This window comes from Gadus chalcogrammus, chromosome 12 (genome assembly GCF_026213295.1).
Source record: "Gadus chalcogrammus isolate NIFS_2021 chromosome 12, NIFS_Gcha_1.0, whole genome shotgun sequence".
Taxonomy (NCBI): domain Eukaryota; kingdom Metazoa; phylum Chordata; class Actinopteri; order Gadiformes; family Gadidae; genus Gadus; species Gadus chalcogrammus.
Genome location: NC_079423.1, coordinates 7,098,177 through 7,116,317, shown reverse-complemented (window position 1 = coordinate 7,116,317; position 18,141 = coordinate 7,098,177). Strand labels below are relative to the sequence as shown.

Below are 18,141 nucleotides of genomic sequence, written 5' to 3'. Positions count from 1 at the left end.
GTCAATGAGCTCGAGTTGAAAAAGAAAAAGCTTACAGCACCTGGTATTCCCAGGCGGTCTCCCATCCAAGTACTAACCAGGCCCGACCCTGCTTAGCTTCCGAGATCAGACGAGATCGGGCGTGTTCAGGGTGGTATGGCCGTAAGCAATTAGTGCAGGCGCAAAACCAGGTTTTATACAGTAGCACATAAGGAGTGAGAAAGCTGCTGAGGCTCGACGTTACACTTTTACAAAAACAATCATTAGTTAGATATAAACGGCAGTAATTGATTCAGTAGGACTCCTTATCCATGTAAACGATCATTGTGACATCTGAATTCATTAATTATCTGAAATACACTGCGTGTGCGTGTGATGTTAAATGTTTGAACCAAGGTTAACGGTTAAAGTGTCAGAGAATGGGTGGTGATTTTTTGACGTCCTCCCATGATCTGAAGTGAGCGTGCGTGTTTGTGTTGGTGAAAGTTTAAGAAATGTACAACTGTCGTTTCAGCTCTCTGGTGCTCCCTGCTGGCAGTATCACTATACTGTCCTCATGTTTCACAAAAATAGTTTTGAGAGACGTTGTCAGTTTTTGTATGTTGCTTAAATCCTCCAAAGCGGTTGGCAGTAAACATCAGGTCACGGTACGCCACGGTAGGCCACGGAGTCAATGAGCTCGAGTTGAAAAAGAAAAAGCTTACAGCACCTGGTATTCCCAGGCGGTCTCCCATCCAAGTACTAACCAGGCCCGACCCTGCTTAGCTTCCGAGATCAGACGAGATCGGGCGTGTTCAGGGTGGTATGGCCGAAAGCAATTAGTGCAGGCGCAAAACCAGGTTTTATACAGTAGCACATAAGGAGTGAGAAAGCTGCTGAGGCTCGACGTTACACTTTTACAAAAACAATCATTAGTTAGATATAAACGGCAGTAATTGATTCAGTAGGACTCCTTATCCATGTAAACGATCATTGTGACATCTGAATTCATTAATTATCTGAAATACACTGCGTGTGCGTGTGATGTTAAATGTTTGAACCAAGGTTAACGGTTAAAGTGTCAGAGAATGGGTGGTGATTTTTTGACGTCCTCCCATGATCTGAAGTGAGCGTGCGTGTTTGTGTTGGTGAAAGTTTAAGAAATAGTACAACTGTCGTTTCAGCTCTCTGGTGCTCCCTGCTGGCAGTATCACTATACTGTCCTCATGTTTCACAAAAATAGTTTTGAGAGACGTTGTCAGTTTTTGTATGTTGCTTAAATCCTCCAAAGCGGTTGGCAGTAAACATCAGGTCACGGTACGCCACGGTAGGCCACGGAGGCAATGAGCTCGAGTTGAAAAAGAAAAAGCTTACAGCACCTGGTATTCCCAGGCGGTCTCCCATCCAAGTACTAACCAGGCCCGACCCTGCTTAGCTTCCGAGATCAGACGAGATCGGGCGTGTTTTTTTTTTTTTTTTTTTTTTTTTTTAAATTCCGTATTTACAGTAATTTACAATCTTTTACGGTCATAACCAAACACAGTATGACACACAGAAGACATACAGACAGTTGATAATCACAAATGTACGCAACAATCATATAGAGAGGTTAACCCTAATCATACACAACAAACATTTGCGTCGGAGTGGTCTGCCAGGTCTTAACAAGCAGGAAAAACAATGCCCACACTACACACTAAATCCTAACGTCCCTGATTCCGTTACCATGACTAAAGTGCTGTTCCTAACAAAATACTTGTGAAAATCCTCCCCTTCCCATCATTCAGAACCTCCTTCACATTCCCAACCACATCCTCCTTTACAAGTATTGCCACACCACACGATCTTGCCGTCCCACAATTGACGAATAACAGTCCCCTCCATTTCTCCTTGATTTCTGGCATTTTAGCCTGTGTCCAGTTTGTTTCCTGCAGCACTAAAATATCGGATTTAAAATTGATTAACACCTCATCAAACTTCGCCATATTGTTAAGACCGTTGATATTAATTGATGTGAGTGTGACCATTGAAATCAAAAGACACAGAGTGGGTATTACTGTTAAAATCTTTTTTTTTTTTTACGTACCCCTTTCTTTTTCAAGTTCCTCTGTTCCTCATCGGAATCAACCCCTCTCCTGCGTCTGACCCTGGGCGCCCTCTCCCTACAAACACCCAACGCCTCATTCCCAGACTTATTCTCCCTCTCCCTTCCATCAGCCAGTGTGGGGGGGGAAATTATAGGCGCCATACCACGCCAATGAGACGCGTCGGCTGTAGCCTCAATAGTCACAGCACAAGACCCCCAGGCTGCATCTTCCTCTACTGTAGGCCACCCGGGCGCCTGTAAAGAGAGGAGCCCCGCTTGAGAGCTCCTGCCCCCCCCCAACCCTGTGCCCCCATCTCCCCCTGATGCCGGGGCCATTGACACAACCAAATCCACTTCTAGGCTAGCCCCCGTGCCATGTCCCGCCTCGTTCCCCAACTGTCCAGACCCCCGCGGCACCTTGGCTATGCCCTCCGCTGGTGTAGGGTGCCCAGATGCCGGTAGAGAGGAAAGCTCTACTTGAGAGCTTTGCCCCCCGGGCAACCCCGTGCCCCCCACACCCGGGTCCTTCAGCTCAACCTGTAGCTGACTGTCCAAGACTGTCTCCCCGTCAGACAGCTCCCCGTGCTCCATCTCCTCTTCCGCACTCTCTTCCCCTCCACTTCCCTCACTCTCCAACGATACAGCCCTTGAGTCTGGGTCAACTGAGAGGGCACCCCCTCCCACCTGCTCCTCCTTACACACACAATTTTCCTTTCTATTACCACACTCTCTGCATTTAATCACAGCCACACACTCCCTTGCATAGTGCCCCTGCTTCCCGCACTTCCGACAGAGGAAGTCAGGACAGTCCCTCACTATATGTCCAGGCTGGATGCACAATCTACACACCTTTACTTGTCTGTCATGGATGACACGGAAATATTCAGCACCCTTTTCAGTGTCAAAACGTGTGGACCAAGGCAAGGACCGTACTTCCTTGTTAAACTTCACCTTAACAAACCGTGTACCCTCACATATGGTCATCCCAGGCCACTTCCTCCTTGCAATCGGCGAAACTGCCTCCACACCCCAGTCCGCAAGCTTCTTCAGAATCTCCTCATCCGTAATGTACACTGGTAGACTCATAAAGGACACCACCATCTCATCTGCAGTCAAGTCTTTTGCGACGACGCTGGTCCCCCTTATCCTAAAACCATCCAACAATCGCCTCTTCCCGTTGGGGTGATTCATCGTTACTTCATATTGGTTCAATGAGAGGTAGCGACATCCCAAGACCAATCCACATACACTCTGCATCGCCCTTAGCATCTCAATCATCGGGATTTTCTCCTCTCCCACAAGCTCCACAGCCACAGACAACTCCCTGCTGTAGCTCGGGCCACCATCCGCAACCTTGTCCTCCTTCTCTCTTGTTGCTCTCTCCGCAGTCACCGGTCTCCCGCCTAGTACGTCCTCCGATGTCCTCTTCGCCACACAACCACCATCCGTCACCGCAGCAGGAGCCGTGTTCCGTTCCATGCCGTCCTCCATTCGAGTTTCCGAAACCGCGTGAGACATCGAAAAAAACCGAACTAAAGTATACTAATACTCCCCCAAACAGCAAGCTGTCGGGGGAATAAACGACGAGACGAAAAACTAACCAAAAAAATATCTATAAATACTTGATTTACCACCAAAAGAATCCTCGCTCCAACACCGTCCTCCTCTCACCACTCAAGCACACCAAACACTTCCTCAATGGGCGTATCACTTCCTCAATGGGCGTGTTCAGGGTGGTATGGCCGTAAGCAATTAGTGCAGGCGCAAAACCAGGTTTTATACAGTAGCACATAAGGAGTGAGAAAGCTGCTGAGGCTTGACGTTACACTTTTACAAAAACAATCATTAGTTAGATATAAACGGCAGTAATTGATTCAGTAGGACTCCTTATCCATGTAAACGATCATTGTGACATCTGAATTCATTAATTATCTGAAATACACTGCGTGTGCGTGTGATGTTAAATGTTTGAACCAAGGTTAACGGTTAAAGTGTCAGAGAATGGGTGGTGATTTTTTGACGTCCTCCCATGATCTGAAGTGAGCGTGCGTGTTTGTGTTGGTGAAAGTTTAAGAAATGTACAACTGTCGGTTCAGCTCTCTGGTGCTCCCTGCTGGCAGTATCACTATACTGTCCTCATGTTTCACAAAAATAGTTTTGAGAGACGTTGTCAGTTTTTGTATGTTGCTTAAATCCTCCAAAGCGGTTGGCAGTAAACATCAGGTCACGGTACGCCACGGTAGGCCACGGAGGCAATGAGCTCGAGTTGAAAAAGAAAAAGCTTACAGCACCTGGTATTCCCAGGCGGTCTCCCATCCAAGTACTAACCAGGCCCGACCCTGCTTAGCTTCCGAGATCAGACGAGATCGGGCGTGTTCAGGGTGGTATGGCCGTAAGCAATTAGTGCAGGCGCAAAACCAGGTTTTATACAGTAGCACATAAGGAGTGAGAAAGCTGCTGAGGCTCGACGTTACACTCTTACAAAAACAATCATTAGTTAGATATAAACGGCAGTAATTGATTCAGTAGGACTCCTTATCCATGTAAACGATCATTGTGACATCTGAATTCATTAATTATCTGAAATACACTGCGTGTGCGTGTGATGTTAAATGTTTGAACCAAGGTTAACGGTTAAAGTGTCAGAGAATGGGTGGTGATTTTTGACGTCCTCCCATGATCTGAAGTGAGCGTGCGTGTTTGTGTTGGTGAAAGTTTAAGAAATGTACAACTGTCGGTTCAGCTCTCTGGTGCTCCCTGCTGGCAGTATCACTATACTGTCCTCATGTTTCACAAAAATAGTTTTGAGAGACGTTGTCAGTTTTTGTATGTTGCTTAAATCCTCCAAAGCGGTTGGCAGTAAACATCAGGTCACGGTACGCCACGGTAGGCCACGGAGTCAATGAGCTCGAGTTGAAAAAGAAAAAGCTTACAGCACCTGGTATTCCCAGGCGGTCTCCCTACCAAGTACTAACCAGGCCCGACCCTGCTTAGCTTCCGAGATCAGACGAGATCGGGCGTGTTCAGGGTGGTATGGCCGTAAGCAATTAGTGCAGGCGCAAAACCAGGTTTTATACAGTAGCACATAAGGAGTGAGAAAGCTGCTGAGGCTCGACGTTACACTTTTACAAAAACAATCATTAGTTAGATATAAACGGCAGTAATTGATTCAGTAGGACTCCTTATCCATGTAAACGATCATTGTGACATCTGAATTCATTAATTATCTGAAATACACTGCGTGTGCGTGTGATGTTAAATGTTTGAACCAAGGTTAACGGTTAAAGTGTCAGAGAATGGGTGGTGATTTTTTGACGTCCTCCCATGATCTGAAGTGAGCGTGCGTGTTTGTGTTGGTGAAAGTTTAAGAAATGTACAACTGTCGGTTCAGCTCTCTGGTGCTCCCTGCTGGCAGTATCACTATACTGTCCTCATGTTTCACAAAAATAGTTTTGAGAGACGTTGTCAGTTTTTGTATGTTGCTTAAATCCTCCAAAGCGGTTGGCAGTAAACATCAGGTCACGGTACGCCACGGTAGGCCACGGAGGCAATGAGCTCGAGTTGAAAAAGAAAAAAGCTTACAGCACCTGGTATTCCCAGGCGGTCTCCCATCCAAGTACTAACCAGGCCCGACCCTGCTTAGCTTCCGAGATCAGACGAGATCGGGCGTGTTCAGGGTGGTATGGCCGTAAGCAATTAGTGCAGGCGCAAAACCAGGTTTTATACAGTAGCACATAAGGAGTGAGAAAGCTGCTGAGGCTCGACGTTACACTTTTACAAAAACAATCATTAGTTAGATATAAACGGCAGTAATTGATTCAGTAGGACTCCTTATCCATGTAAACGATCATTGTGACATCTGAATTCATTAATTATCTGAAATACACTGCGTGTGCGTGTGATGTTAAATGTTTGAACCAAGGTTAACGGTTAAAGTGTCAGAGAATGGGTGGTGATTTTTTGACGTCCTCCCATGATCTGAAGTGAGCGTGCGTGTTTGTGTTGGTGAAAGTTTAAGAAATGTACAACTGTCGGTTCAGCTCTCTGGTGCTCCCTGCTGGCAGTATCACTATACTGTCCTCATGTTTCACAAAAATAGTTTTGAGAGACGTTGTCAGTTTTTGTATGTTGCTTAAATCCTCCAAAGCGGTTGGCAGTAAACATCAGGTCACGGTACGCCACGGAGTCAATGAGCTCGAGTTGAAAAAGAAAAAGCTTACAGCACCTGGTATTCCCAGGCGGTCTCCCATCCAAGTACTAACCAGGCCCGACCCTGCTTAGCTTCCGAGATCAGACGAGATCGGGCGTGTTCAGGGTGGTATGGCCGTAAGCAATTACTGCAGGGGCAAAACCAGGTTTTATACAGTAGCACATAAGGAGTGAGAAAGCTGCTGAGGCTCGACGTTACACTTTTACAAAAAAAATCATTAGTTAGATATAAACGGCAGTAATTGATTCAGTAGGACTCCTTATCCATGTAAACGATCATTGTGACATCTGAATTCATTAATTATCTGAAATACACTGCGTGCGCGTGTGATGTTAAATGTTTGAACCAAGGTTAACGGTTAAAGTGTCAGAGAATGGGTGGTGATTTTTTGACGTCCTCCCATGATCTGAAGTGAGCGTGCGTGTTTGTGTTGGTGAAAGTTTAAGAAATGTACAACTGTCGGTTCAGCTCTCTGGTGCTCCCTGCTGGCAGTATCACTATACTGTCCTCATGTTTCACAAAATAGTTTTGAGAGACGTTGTCAGTTTTTGTATGTTGCTTAAATCCTCCAAAGCGGTTGGCAGTAAACATCAGGTCACGGTACGCCACGGTAGGCCACGGAGGCAATGAGCTCGAGTTGAAAAAGAAAATACTAACAGCACCTGGTATTCCCAGGCGGTCTCCCATCCAAGTACTAACCAGGCCCGACCCTGCTTAGCTTCCGAGATCAGACGAGATCGGGCGTGTTCAGGGTGGTATGGCCGTAAGCAATTAGTGCAGGCGCAAAACCAGGTTTTATACAGTAGCACATAAGGAGTGAGAAAGCTGCTGAGGCTCGACGTTACACTTTTACAAAAACAATCATTAGTTAGATATAAACGGCAGTAATTGATTCAGTAGGACTCCTTATCCATGTAAACGATCATTGTGACATCTGAATTCATTAATTATCTGAAATACACTGCGTGTGCGTGTGATGTTAAATGTTTGAACCAAGGTTAACGGTTAAAGTGTCAGAGAATGGGTGGTGATTTTTTGACGTCCTCCCATGATCTGAAGTGAGCGTGCGTGTTTGTGTTGGTGAAAGTTTAAGAAATGTACAACTGTCGTTTCAGCTCTCTGGTGCTCCCTGCTGGCAGTATCACTATACTGTCCTCATGTTTCACAAAAATAGTTTTGAGAGACGTTGTCAGTTTTTGTATGTTGCTTAAATCCTCCAAAGCGGTTGGCAGTAAACATCAGGTCACGGTACGCCACGGTAGGCCACGGAGGCAATGAGCTCGAGTTGAAAAAGAAAAAGCTTACAGCACCTGGTATTCCCAGGCGGTCTCCCATCCAAGTACTAACCAGGCCCGACCCTGCATAGCTTCCGAGATCAGACGAGATCGGGCGTGTTCAGGGTGGTGTGGCCGAAAGCAATTAGTGCAGGCGCAAAACCAGGTTTTATACAGTAGCACATAAGGAGTGAGAAAGCTGCTGAGGCTCGACGTTACACTCTTACAAAAACAATCATTAGTTAGATATAAACGGCAGTAATTGATTCAGTAGGACTCCTTATCCATGTAAACGATCATTGTGACATCTGAATTCATTAATTATCTGAAATACACTGCGTGTGCGTGTGATGTTAATGTTTGAACCAAGGTTAACGGTTAAAGTGTCAGAGAATGGGTGGTGATTTTTTGACGTCCTCCCATGAATCTGAAGTGAGCGTGCGTGTTTGTGTTGGTGAAAGTTTAAGAAATGTACAACTGTCGGTTCAGCTCTCTGGTGCTCCCTGCTGGCAGTATCACTATACTGTCCTCATGTTTCACAAAAATAGTTTTGAGAGACGTTGTCAGTTTTGTATGTTGCTTAAATCCTCCAAAGCGGTTGGCAGTAAACATCAGGTCACGGTACGCCACGGTAGGCCACGGAGTCAATGAGCTCGAGTTGAAAAAGAAAAAGCTTACAGCACCTGGTATTCCCAGGCGGTCTCCCATCCAAGTACTAACCAGGCCCGACCCTGCTTAGCTTCCGAGATCAGACGAGATCGGGCGTGTTCAGGGTGGTATGGCCGTAAGCAATTAGTGCAGGCGCAAAACCAGGTTTTATACAGTAGCACATAAGGAGTGAGAAAGCTGCTGAGGCTCGACGTACACTTTTACAAAAACAATCATTAGTTAGATATAAACGGCAGTAATTGATTCAGTAGGACTCCTTATCCATGTAAACGATCATTGTGACATCTGAATTCATTAATTATCTGAAATACACTGCGTGTGCGTGTGATGTTAAATGTTTGAACCAAGGTTAACGGTTTAAAGTGTCAGAGAATGGGTGGTGATTTTTTGACGTCCTCCCATGATCTGAAGTGAGCGTGCGTGTTTGTGTTGGTGAAAGTTTAAGAAATGTACAACTGTCGGTTCAGCTCTCTGGTGCTCCCTGCTGGCAGTATCACTATACTGTCCTCATGTTTCACAAAAATAGTTTTGAGAGACGTTGTCAGTTTTTGTATGTTGCTTAAATCCTCCAAAGCGGTTGGCAGTAAACATCAGGTCACGGTACGCCACGGTAGGCCACGGAGGCAATGAGCTCGAGTTGAAAAAGAAAAGCTTACAGCACCTGGTATTCCCAGGCGGTCTCCCATCCAAGTACTAACCAGGCCCGACCCTGCTTAGCTTCCGAGATCAGACGAGATCGGGCGTGTTCAGGGTGGTATGGCCGTAAGCAATTAGTGCAGGCGCAAAACCAGGTTTTATACAGTAGCACATAAGGAGTGAGAAAGCTGCTGAGGCTCGACGTTACACTCTTACAAAAACAATCATTAGTTAGATATAAACGGCAGTAATTGATTCAGTAGGACTCCTTATCCATGTAAACGATCATTGTGACATCTGAATTCATTAATTATCTGAAATACACTGCGTTGCGTGTGATGTTAAATGTTTGAACCAAGGTTAACGGTTAAAGTGTCAGAGAATGGGTGGTGATTTTTTGACGTCCTCCCATGATCTGAAGTGAGCGTGCGTGTTTGTGTTGGTGAAAGTTTAAGAAATGTACAACTGTCGTTCAGCTCTCTGGTGCTCCCTGCTGGCAGTATCACTATACTGTCCTCATGTTTCACAAAAATAGTTTTGAGAGACGTTGTCAGTTTTTGTATGTTGCTTAAATCCTCCAAAGCGGTTGGCAGTAAACATCAGGTCACGGTACGCCACGGTAGCCACGGAGTCAATGAGCTCGAGTTGAAAAAGAAAAAGCTTACAGCACCTGGTATTCCCAGGCGGTCTCCCATCCAAGTACTAACCAGGCCCGACCCTGCTTAGCTTCCGAGATCAGACGAGATCGGGCGTGTTCAGGGTGGTATGGCCGTAAGCAATTAGTGCAGGCGCAAAACCAGGTTTTATACAGTAGCACATAAGGAGTGAGAAAGCTGCTGAGGCTCGACGTTACACTTTTACAAAAACAATCATTAGTTAGATATAAACGGCAGTAATTGATTCAGTAGGACTCCTTATCCATGTAAACGATCATTGTGACATCTGAATTCATTAATTATCTGAAATACACTGCGTGTGCGTGTGATGTTAAATGTTTGAACCAAGGTTAACGGTTAAAGTGTCAGAGAATGGGTGGTGATTTTTTGACGTCCTCCCATGATCTGAAGTGAGCGTGCGTGTTTGTGTTGGTGAAAGTTTAAGAAATGTACAACTGTCGGTTCAGCTCTCTGGTGCTCCCTGCTGGCAGTATCACTATACTGTCCTCATGTTTCACAAAAATAGTTTTGAGAGACGTTGTCAGTTTTTGTATGTTGCTTAAATCCTCCAAAGCGGTTGGCAGTAAACATCAGGTCACGGTACGCCACGGTAGGCCACGGAGGCAATGAGCTCGAGTTGAAAAAGAAAAAGCTTACAGCACCTGGTATTCCCAGGCGGTCTCCCATCCAAGTACTAACCAGGCCCGACCCTGCTTAGCTTCCGAGATCAGACGAGATCGGGCGTGTTCAGGGTGGTATGGCCGTAAGCAATTAGTGCAGGCGCAAAACCAGGTTTTATACAGTAGCACATAAGGAGTGAGAAAGCTGCTGAGGCTCGACGTTACACTCTTAGAAAAAACAATCATTAGTTAGATATAAACGGCAGTAATTGATTCAGTAGGACTCCTTATCCATGTAAACGATCATTGTGACATCTGAATTCATTAATTATCTGAAATACACTGCGTGTGCGTGTGATGTTAAATGTTTGAACCAAGGTTAACGGTTAAAGTGTCAGAGAATGGGTGGTGATTTTTTGACGTCCTCCCATGATCTGAAGTGAGCGTGCGTGTTTGTGTTGGTGAAAGTTTAAGAAATGTACAACTGTCGTTTCAGCTCTCTGGTGCTCCCTGCTGGCAGTATCACTATACTGTCCTCATGTTTCACAAAATTAGTTTTGAGAGACGTTGTCAGTTTTTGTATGTTGCTTAAATCCTCCAAAGCGGTTGGCAGTAAACATCAGGTCACGGTACGCCACGGTAGGCCACGGAGTCAATGAGCTCGAGTTGAAAAAGAAAAGCTTACAGCACCTGGTATTCCCAGGCGGTCTCCCATCCAAGTACTAACCAGGCCCGACCCTGCTTAGCTTCCGAGATCAGACGAGATCGGGCGTGTTCAGGGTGGTATGGCCGTAAGCAATTAGTGCAGGGCGCAAAACCAGGTTTTATACAGTAGCACATAAGGAGTGAGAAAGCTGCTGAGGCTCGACGTTACACTTTACAAAAACAATCATTAGTTAGATATAAACGGCAGTAATTGATTCAGTAGGACTCCTTATCCATGTAAACGATCATTGTGACATCTGAATTCATTAATTATCTGAAATACACTGCGTGTGCGTGTGATGTTAAATGTTTGAACCAAGGTTAACGGTTAAAGTGTCAGAGAATGGGTGGTGATTTTTGACGTCCTCCCATGATCTGAAGTGAGCGTGCGTGTTGTGTTGGTGAAAGTTTAAGAAATGTACAACTGTCGGTTCAGCTCTCTGGTGCTCCCTGCTGGCAGTATCACTATACTGTCCTCATGTTTCACAAAAATAGTTTTGAGAGATGTGTCAGTTTTTGTATGTTGCTTAAATCCTCCAAAGCGGTTGGCAGTAAACATCAGGTCACGGTACGCCACGGTAGGCCACGGAGGCAATGAGCTCGAGTTGAAAAAGAAAAAGCTTACAGCACCTGGTATTCCCAGGCGGTCTCCCATCCAAGTACTAACCAGGCCCGACCCTGCTTAGCTTCCGAGATCAGACGAGATCGGGCGTGTTCAGGGTGGTATGGCCGTAAGCAATTAGTGCAGGCGCAAAACCAGGTTTTATACAGTAGCACATAAGGAGTGAGAAAGCTGCTGAGGCTCGACGTTACACTTTTACAAAAACAATCATTAGTTAGATATAAACGGCAGTAATTGATTCAGTAGGACTCCTTATCCATGTAAACGATCATTGTGACATCTGAATTCATTAATTATCTGAAATACACTGCGTGTGCGTGTGATGTTAAATGTTTGAACCAAGGTTAACGGTTAAAGTGTCAGAGAATGGGTGGTGATTTTTTGACGTCCTCCCATGATCTGAAGTGAGCGTGCGTGTTTGTGTTGGTGAAAGTTTAAGGAATGTACAACTGTCGTTTCAGCTCTCTGGTGCTCCCTGCTGGCAGTATCACTATACTGTCCTCATGTTTCACAAAAATAGTTTTGAGAGGCGTTGTCAGTTTTTGTATGTTGCTTAAATCCTCCAAGCGGTTGGCAGTAAACACAGGTCACGTACGGCCACGGAGGTCAATGAGCTCGAGTTGAAAAAAGAAAAAAGCTTACAGCACCTGGTATTCCCTAGGCGGGTCCTCCCATCCAAGTACTAACCAGGCCCGGACCTTGCTTAGCTTCCGAGATCAGCGAGATCGGGCGTGTTCAGGGTGGTATGGCCGGTAAGCTAATAGTGCCTGGCGCCAAAACCAGGTTTTATACAGTAGCACATAAGGGAGTGAGAAAGCTGCTGAGGGCTCGACGTTACACTTTTACAAAAACAATCATTAGTTAGATATAACGGCAGTAATTGATTCAGTAGGACTCCTTATCCATGTAAACGATCATTGTGACATCTGAATTCATTAATTATCTGAAATACACTGCGTGTGCGTGTGATGTTAAATGTTTGAACCAAGGTTAACGGTTAAAGTGTCAGAGAATGGGTGGTGATTTTTGACGTCCTCCCATGATCTGAAGTGAGCGTGCGTGTTTGTGTTGGTGAAAGTTTAAGAAATGTACAACTGTCGTTTCAGCTCTCTGGTGCTCCCTGCTGGCAGTATCACTATACTGTCCTCATGTTTCACAAAAATAGTTTGGAGAGACGTTGTCAGTTTTTGTATGTTGCTTAAATCCTCCAAAGCGGTTGGCAGTAAACATCAGGTCACGGTACGCACGGTAGGCCACGGAGGCAATGAGCTCGAGTTGAAAAAGAAAAAGCTTACAGCACCTGGTATTCCCAGGCGGTCTCCCATCAAGTACTAACCAGGCCCGACCCTGCTTAGCTTCCGAGATCAGACGAGATCGGGCGTGTTCAGGGTGGTATGGCCGCAAGCAATTAGTGCAGGCGCAAAACCAGGTTTTATACAGTAGCACATAAGGAGTGAGAAAGCTGCTGAGGCTCGACGTTACACTTTACAAAAACAATCATTAGTTAGATATAAACGGCAGTAATTGATTCAGTAGGACTCCTTATCCATGTAAACGATCATTGTGACATCTGAATTCATTAATTATCTGAAATACACTGCGTGTGCGTGTGATGTTAAATGTTTGAACCAAGGTTAACGGTTAAAGTGTCAGAGAATTGGTGGTGATTTTTTGACGTCCTCCCATGATCTGAAGTGAGCGTGCGTGTTTGTGTTGGTGAAAGTTTAAGAAATGTACAACTGTCGTTTCAGCTCTCTGGTGCTCCCTGCTGGCAGTATCACTATACTGTCCTCATGTTTCACAAAAATAGTGTTGAGAGACGTTGTCAGTTTTGTATGTTGCTTAAATCCTCCAAAGCGGTTGGCAGTAAACATCAGGTCCACGTACGCCACGGTAGGTCCACGAGGCAATGAGCTCGAGGTGAAAAGAAAAAGCTATACAGCACCTGGTATTCCCAGGCGGTCTATACCATCCAAGTACTAACCAGGCCCGACCCCTGCTTAGCTTCCGAGATCAGAACGATCGGGCAGTGTTCAGGGTGGTATGGCCAGTAAGCAATTAGTGCAGGCGCAAAACCAGGGTTTATACAGTAGCACATAAGAGTGAAGAAGCTGCTGAGGGCTCGACCGTTACACTCTTACAAAAACAATCATTAGTTAGATATAAACGGCAGTAATTGATTCAGTAGGACTCCTTATCCAGGTAAACGATCATTGTGACATCTGAATTCATTAATTATCTGAAATACACTGCGTGTGCGTGTGATGTTAAATGTTTGAACCAAGGTTAACGGTTAAAGTGTCAGAGAATGGGTGGTGATTTTTTGACGTCCTCCCATGATCTGAAGTGAGCGTGCGTGTTTGTGTTGGTGAAAGTTTAAGAAATGTACAACTGTCGGTTCAGCTCTCTGGTGCTCCTGCTGGCCAGTATCACTATACTGTCCTCAGGTTTCACAAAAATAGTTTTGAGAGAGACGTTGTCAGTTGTTGTATGTTGCTTAAATCCTCCAAAGCGGTTGGCAGTAAACATCAGGTCACGGTACGGCCACGGAGGCAATGAGCTCGAGTTGAAAAAGAAAAAGCTTACAGCACCTGTATTCCCAGGCGGTCTCCATCCAAGTACTAACCAGGCCCGACCCTGCTTAGCTTCCGAGATCAGACGAGATCGGGCGTGTTCAGGGTGGTATGGCCGTAAGCAATTAGTGCTGGCGCAAAACCAGGTTTTATACAGTAGCACATAAGGAGTGAGAAAGCTGCTGAGGCTCGACGTTACACTTTTACAAAAACAATCATTAGTTAGATATAAACGGCCGTAATTGATTCAGTAGGACTCCTTATCCATGTAAACGATCATTGTGACATCTGAATTCATTAATTATCTGAAATACACTGCGTGTGCGTGTGATGTTAAATGTTTGAACCAAGGTTAACGGTTAAAGTGTCAGAGAATGGGTGGTGATTTTTTGACGTCCTCCCCTGATCTGAAGTGAGCGTGCGTGTTTGTGTTGGTGAAAGTTTAAGAAATGTACAACTGTCGTTTCAGCTCTCTGGTGCTCCCTGCTGGCAGTATCACTATACTGTCCTCATGTTTCACAAAAATAGTTTGAGAGACGTTGTCGTTTTTGTATGTTGCTTAAATCCTCCAAAGCGGTTGGCAGTAAACATCAGGTCACGGTACGGCCACGGTAGGCCACGGAGGCAATGAGCTCGAGTTGAAAAAGAAAAAGCTTACAGCACCTGGTATTCCAGGAGGTCTCCCCATCCAAGTACTAACCAGGCCCGACCCTGCTTAGCTTCCGAAGATCAGACGAGATCGGGCATGTTCAGTGGTTATGGCCGTAAGCAATTAGTGATGGCGCAAAACCAGGTTTTATACAGTAGCACATAAGGAGTGAGAAAGCTGCTGAGGCTCGACGTTACACTTTTACAAAAACAATCATTAGTTAGATATAAATAACGGCAGTAATTGATTCAGTAGGACTCCTTATCCAAGGTAAACGATCATTGTGACATCTGAATTCATTAATTATCTGAAATACACTGCGTGTGCGTGTGATGTTAAATGTTTGAACCAAGGTTAACGGTTAAGTGTTCAGAGAATGGGTGGTGATTTTTGACGTCCTCCCATGATCTGAAGTGAAGCGTGCGTGTTTGTGTTGGTGAAAGTTTAAGAAATGTACAACTGTCGGTTTCAGCTCTCTGGTGCTCCCTGCTGGCAGTATCACTATACTGTCCTCAGTGTTTCACAAAAATAGTTTTGAGAGACGTTGTCAGTTTTGGTATGTTGCTTAAATCCTCCAAAGCGGTTGGCAGTAAACATCAGGTTCACGGTAGGCCACGGAGGCAATGAGCTCGAGTTGAAAAAGAAAAAGCTTACATCACCTGGTATTCCCAGGCGGTCTCCCATCCAAGTACTAACCAGGCCCGACCCTGCTTAGCTTCCGAGATCAGACGAGATCGGGCGTGTTCAGGGTGGTATGGCCGTAAGCAAATTACTGCATGGCGCAAAACCAGGTTTTATACAGTAGCACATAAGGAGTGAGAAAGCTGCTGAGGCTCGACGTTACACTTTTACAAAAAACATCATTAGTTAGATATAACGGCAAGTTAATTGATTCAGTAGGACTCCTTATCCATGTAAACGATCATTGTGACATCTGAATTCATTAATTATCTGAAATACACTGCGGGTGCGTGTGATGTTAAATGTTTGAAACCAAGGTTAACGGTTAAAGTGTCAGAGAATGGGTGGTGATTTTTTGACGTCCTCCCATGATCTGAAGTGAGCGTGCGTGTTTGTGTTGGTGAAAGTTAAAGAAATGTACAACTGTCGTTTCAGCTCTCTGGTGCTCCCTGCTGGCAGTATCACTATACTGTCCTCATGTTTCACAAAAATAGTTTTGAGAGACGTTGTCAGTTTTGTATGTTGCTTAAATCCTCCAAAGCGGTTGGCAGTAAACATCAGGTCACGGTACCCACGGTAGGCCACGGAGGCAATGGAGCCGAGTTGAAAAAGAAAAAGCTTACAGCACCTGGTATTCCCAGGCGTCTCCCATCCAAGTACTACCAGGCCCGACCCTGCTTAGCTTCCGAGATCAGAACGAGATCGGGCGTGTCAGGGTGGTATGGCCGTAAGCAATAGTGCTAGGCGCAAAACCAGGTTTTATACAGTAGCACATAAGGAGTGAGAAAGCTGCTGAGGCTCGACGTTACACTTTTACAAAAACAATCAGTAGTTAGATATAAACGGCAGTAATTGATTCAGTAGGACTCCTTATCCATGTAAACGATCATTGTGACATCGAATTCTTAATTATCTGAAATACCACTGCGTGTGGCGTGTGATGTTAAATGTTTGAACCAAGGTTAACGGGTTAAAGTGTCAGAGAATGGGTGGTGATTTTTTGAACGTCCTCCCATGAATCTGAAGTGAGCGTGCGTGTTTGTGTTGGTGAAAGTTTAAGAAATGTACAAGCTGTCGTTTCAGCTCTCTGGTGCTCCCTGCTGGCAGTATCACTATACTGTCCTCATGTTTCACAAAAATAGTTTTGAGAGACGTTGTCAGTTTGTGTATGTTGCTTAAATCCTCCAAAGCGGTTGGCAGTAAACATCAGGTACGGTACGCCCAGGTAGGCCACGGAGGCAATGAGCTCGAGTGAAAAGAAGAAGCTTACAGCACCTGGTATTCCCAGGCGGTCTCCATCCAAGTACTAACCAGGCCCGACCCTGCTTAGCTCTTCCGAGATCAGACGAGATCGGCCGTGTTCAGGGTGTATGGCCGTAAGCAATTAGTGCTGGCGCAAAACCAGGTTTATACAGTAGCACATAAGGAGTGAGAAAGCTGCTGAGGCTCGACGTTACACTTTTACAAAAACAATCATTAGTTAGATATAACGGCAGTAATTGATTCAGTAGGACTCCTTATCAATGTAAACGATATTGTGACATCTGAATCATTAATTATCTGAAATACACTGCGTGTGCGTGTGATGTTAAATGTTTGAACCAAGTTAACGGTTAAAGTGTCAGAGAATGGGTGTGATTTTTGACGTCCTCCCATGATCTGAAAGTGAGCGTGCGTGTTTGTGTTGGTGAAAGTTTAAGAAATGTACAACTGTCGGTTCAGCTCTCTGGTGCTCCCTGCTGGCAGTATCACTATACTGTCCTCATGTTTCACAAAAATAGTTTTGAGAGACGTTGTCAGTTTTTGTATGTTGCTTAAATCCTCCAAAGCGGTTGGCAGTAAACATCAGGTCACGGTATGCCACGGTAGCCACGGAGGCAATGAGCTCGAGTTGAAAAAGAAAAGCTTACAGCACCTGGAATTCCCAGGCGGTCTCCCATCCAAGTACTAACCAGGCCCGACCCTGCTTGGCTTCCAAGATCAGACGAGATCGGGCGTGTTCAGGGTCGTATGGCCGTAAGCAATTAGTGCAGGCGCAAAACCAGGTTTTTACAGTAGCACATAAGGGTGAGAAAGCTGCTGAGGCTCGACGTTACACTCTTACAAAAACAATCATTAGTTAGATATAACGGCAGTAATTGATTCAGTAGGACTCCTTATCCATGTAAACGATCATTGTGCATCTGAATTCATTAATTATCTGAAATACCCTGCGTGTGCGTGTGATGTTAAATTTTGAACCAAGGTTAACGGTTAAAGTGTCAGAGAATGGGTGGTGATTTTTTTGACGTCCTCCATGATCTGAAGTGAGCGTGCGTGTTTGTGTTGGTGAAAGTTTAAGAAATGTACAACTGTCGTTTCAGCTCTCTGGTGCTCCCTGCTGGCAGTATCACTATACTGTCCTCATGTTTCACAAAATAGTTTTGAGAGACGTTGTCAGTTTTTGTATGTTGCTTAAATCCTCCAAAGCGGTTGGCAGTAAACATCAGGTCACGGTACGCCACGTAGGGCCACGGAGGCAATGAGCTCGAGTTTGAAAAAGAAAAGCTTACAGCACCTGGTATTCCCAGCGGTCTCCCATCAAGTACTAACCAGGCCCGACCCTGCTTAGCTTCCGAGATCAGACGAGATCGGCATGTTCAGGGTGTATGGCCGTAAGCAATTAGGGCAGGCGCAAAACCAGTTTTATACAGTAGCACATAAGGAGTGAGAAAGCTGCTGAGGCTTGACGTTACACTTTTACAAAAACAATCATTAGTTAGATATAAACGGCAGTAATTGATTCAGTAGGACTCCTTATCC

General features: G+C 45.2%; 18 non-coding genes and 5 pseudogenes across 18 annotated transcripts; all 23 read right to left on the bottom strand.

Annotated features, from left to right (window-relative positions):
- Positions 1-28: 28 nt before the first annotated feature.
- LOC130396541 (5S ribosomal RNA) lies at positions 29-147 on the bottom strand. Its single transcript, XR_008899170.1, has one exon. It is a non-coding gene; the product is annotated as a 5S ribosomal RNA (ribosomal RNA).
- Positions 148-676: 529 nt separating this feature from the next.
- Positions 677-795, bottom strand: LOC130400132 (5S ribosomal RNA). The gene has a single exon (XR_008902611.1). It is a non-coding gene; the product is annotated as a 5S ribosomal RNA (ribosomal RNA).
- A 3,528-nt stretch (positions 796-4,323) lies between these two features.
- Positions 4,324-4,442, bottom strand: LOC130396540 (5S ribosomal RNA). The gene has a single exon (XR_008899169.1). It is a non-coding gene; the product is annotated as a 5S ribosomal RNA (ribosomal RNA).
- A 528-nt stretch (positions 4,443-4,970) lies between these two features.
- On the bottom strand, positions 4,971-5,089 carry LOC130400590 (5S ribosomal RNA). The gene has a single exon (XR_008903068.1). It is a non-coding gene; the product is annotated as a 5S ribosomal RNA (ribosomal RNA).
- A 530-nt stretch (positions 5,090-5,619) lies between these two features.
- LOC130396538 (5S ribosomal RNA) lies at positions 5,620-5,738 on the bottom strand. Its single transcript, XR_008899168.1, has one exon. It is a non-coding gene; the product is annotated as a 5S ribosomal RNA (ribosomal RNA).
- A 519-nt stretch (positions 5,739-6,257) lies between these two features.
- Positions 6,258-6,376, bottom strand: LOC130396537 (5S ribosomal RNA). The gene has a single exon (XR_008899167.1). It is a non-coding gene; the product is annotated as a 5S ribosomal RNA (ribosomal RNA).
- Positions 6,377-6,904: 528 nt separating this feature from the next.
- On the bottom strand, positions 6,905-7,023 carry LOC130400908 (5S ribosomal RNA). The gene has a single exon (XR_008903377.1). It is a non-coding gene; the product is annotated as a 5S ribosomal RNA (ribosomal RNA).
- A 529-nt stretch (positions 7,024-7,552) lies between these two features.
- LOC130394967 (5S ribosomal RNA) lies at positions 7,553-7,671 on the bottom strand. Its single transcript, XR_008898075.1, has one exon. It is a non-coding gene; the product is annotated as a 5S ribosomal RNA (ribosomal RNA).
- Positions 7,672-8,199: 528 nt separating this feature from the next.
- LOC130396536 (5S ribosomal RNA) lies at positions 8,200-8,318 on the bottom strand. Its single transcript, XR_008899166.1, has one exon. It is a non-coding gene; the product is annotated as a 5S ribosomal RNA (ribosomal RNA).
- Positions 8,319-8,846: 528 nt separating this feature from the next.
- LOC130396535 (5S ribosomal RNA) lies at positions 8,847-8,965 on the bottom strand. The gene has a single exon (XR_008899165.1). It is a non-coding gene; the product is annotated as a 5S ribosomal RNA (ribosomal RNA).
- A 526-nt stretch (positions 8,966-9,491) lies between these two features.
- LOC130396534 (5S ribosomal RNA) lies at positions 9,492-9,610 on the bottom strand. The gene has a single exon (XR_008899164.1). It is a non-coding gene; the product is annotated as a 5S ribosomal RNA (ribosomal RNA).
- A 529-nt stretch (positions 9,611-10,139) lies between these two features.
- LOC130396533 (5S ribosomal RNA) lies at positions 10,140-10,258 on the bottom strand. The gene has a single exon (XR_008899163.1). It is a non-coding gene; the product is annotated as a 5S ribosomal RNA (ribosomal RNA).
- Positions 10,259-10,787: 529 nt separating this feature from the next.
- On the bottom strand, positions 10,788-10,906 carry LOC130396531 (5S ribosomal RNA). The gene has a single exon (XR_008899161.1). It is a non-coding gene; the product is annotated as a 5S ribosomal RNA (ribosomal RNA).
- A 526-nt stretch (positions 10,907-11,432) lies between these two features.
- LOC130396530 (5S ribosomal RNA) lies at positions 11,433-11,551 on the bottom strand. The gene has a single exon (XR_008899160.1). It is a non-coding gene; the product is annotated as a 5S ribosomal RNA (ribosomal RNA).
- A 520-nt stretch (positions 11,552-12,071) lies between these two features.
- Positions 12,072-12,194, bottom strand: LOC130396290 (5S ribosomal RNA; annotated as a pseudogene).
- A 530-nt stretch (positions 12,195-12,724) lies between these two features.
- Positions 12,725-12,842, bottom strand: LOC130394108 (5S ribosomal RNA). Its single transcript, XR_008897298.1, has one exon. It is a non-coding gene; the product is annotated as a 5S ribosomal RNA (ribosomal RNA).
- Positions 12,843-14,015: 1,173 nt separating this feature from the next.
- On the bottom strand, positions 14,016-14,132 carry LOC130395021 (5S ribosomal RNA). The gene has a single exon (XR_008898124.1). It is a non-coding gene; the product is annotated as a 5S ribosomal RNA (ribosomal RNA).
- A 528-nt stretch (positions 14,133-14,660) lies between these two features.
- LOC130396282 (5S ribosomal RNA) lies at positions 14,661-14,779 on the bottom strand (annotated as a pseudogene).
- A 526-nt stretch (positions 14,780-15,305) lies between these two features.
- LOC130400547 (5S ribosomal RNA) lies at positions 15,306-15,424 on the bottom strand. Its single transcript, XR_008903028.1, has one exon. It is a non-coding gene; the product is annotated as a 5S ribosomal RNA (ribosomal RNA).
- Positions 15,425-15,955: 531 nt separating this feature from the next.
- Positions 15,956-16,072, bottom strand: LOC130396024 (5S ribosomal RNA; annotated as a pseudogene).
- A 530-nt stretch (positions 16,073-16,602) lies between these two features.
- Positions 16,603-16,721, bottom strand: LOC130396181 (5S ribosomal RNA; annotated as a pseudogene).
- A 521-nt stretch (positions 16,722-17,242) lies between these two features.
- On the bottom strand, positions 17,243-17,361 carry LOC130395047 (5S ribosomal RNA). Its single transcript, XR_008898147.1, has one exon. It is a non-coding gene; the product is annotated as a 5S ribosomal RNA (ribosomal RNA).
- Positions 17,362-17,884: 523 nt separating this feature from the next.
- Positions 17,885-17,999, bottom strand: LOC130396215 (5S ribosomal RNA; annotated as a pseudogene).
- Between the last annotated feature and the right edge of the window lie 142 nt (positions 18,000-18,141).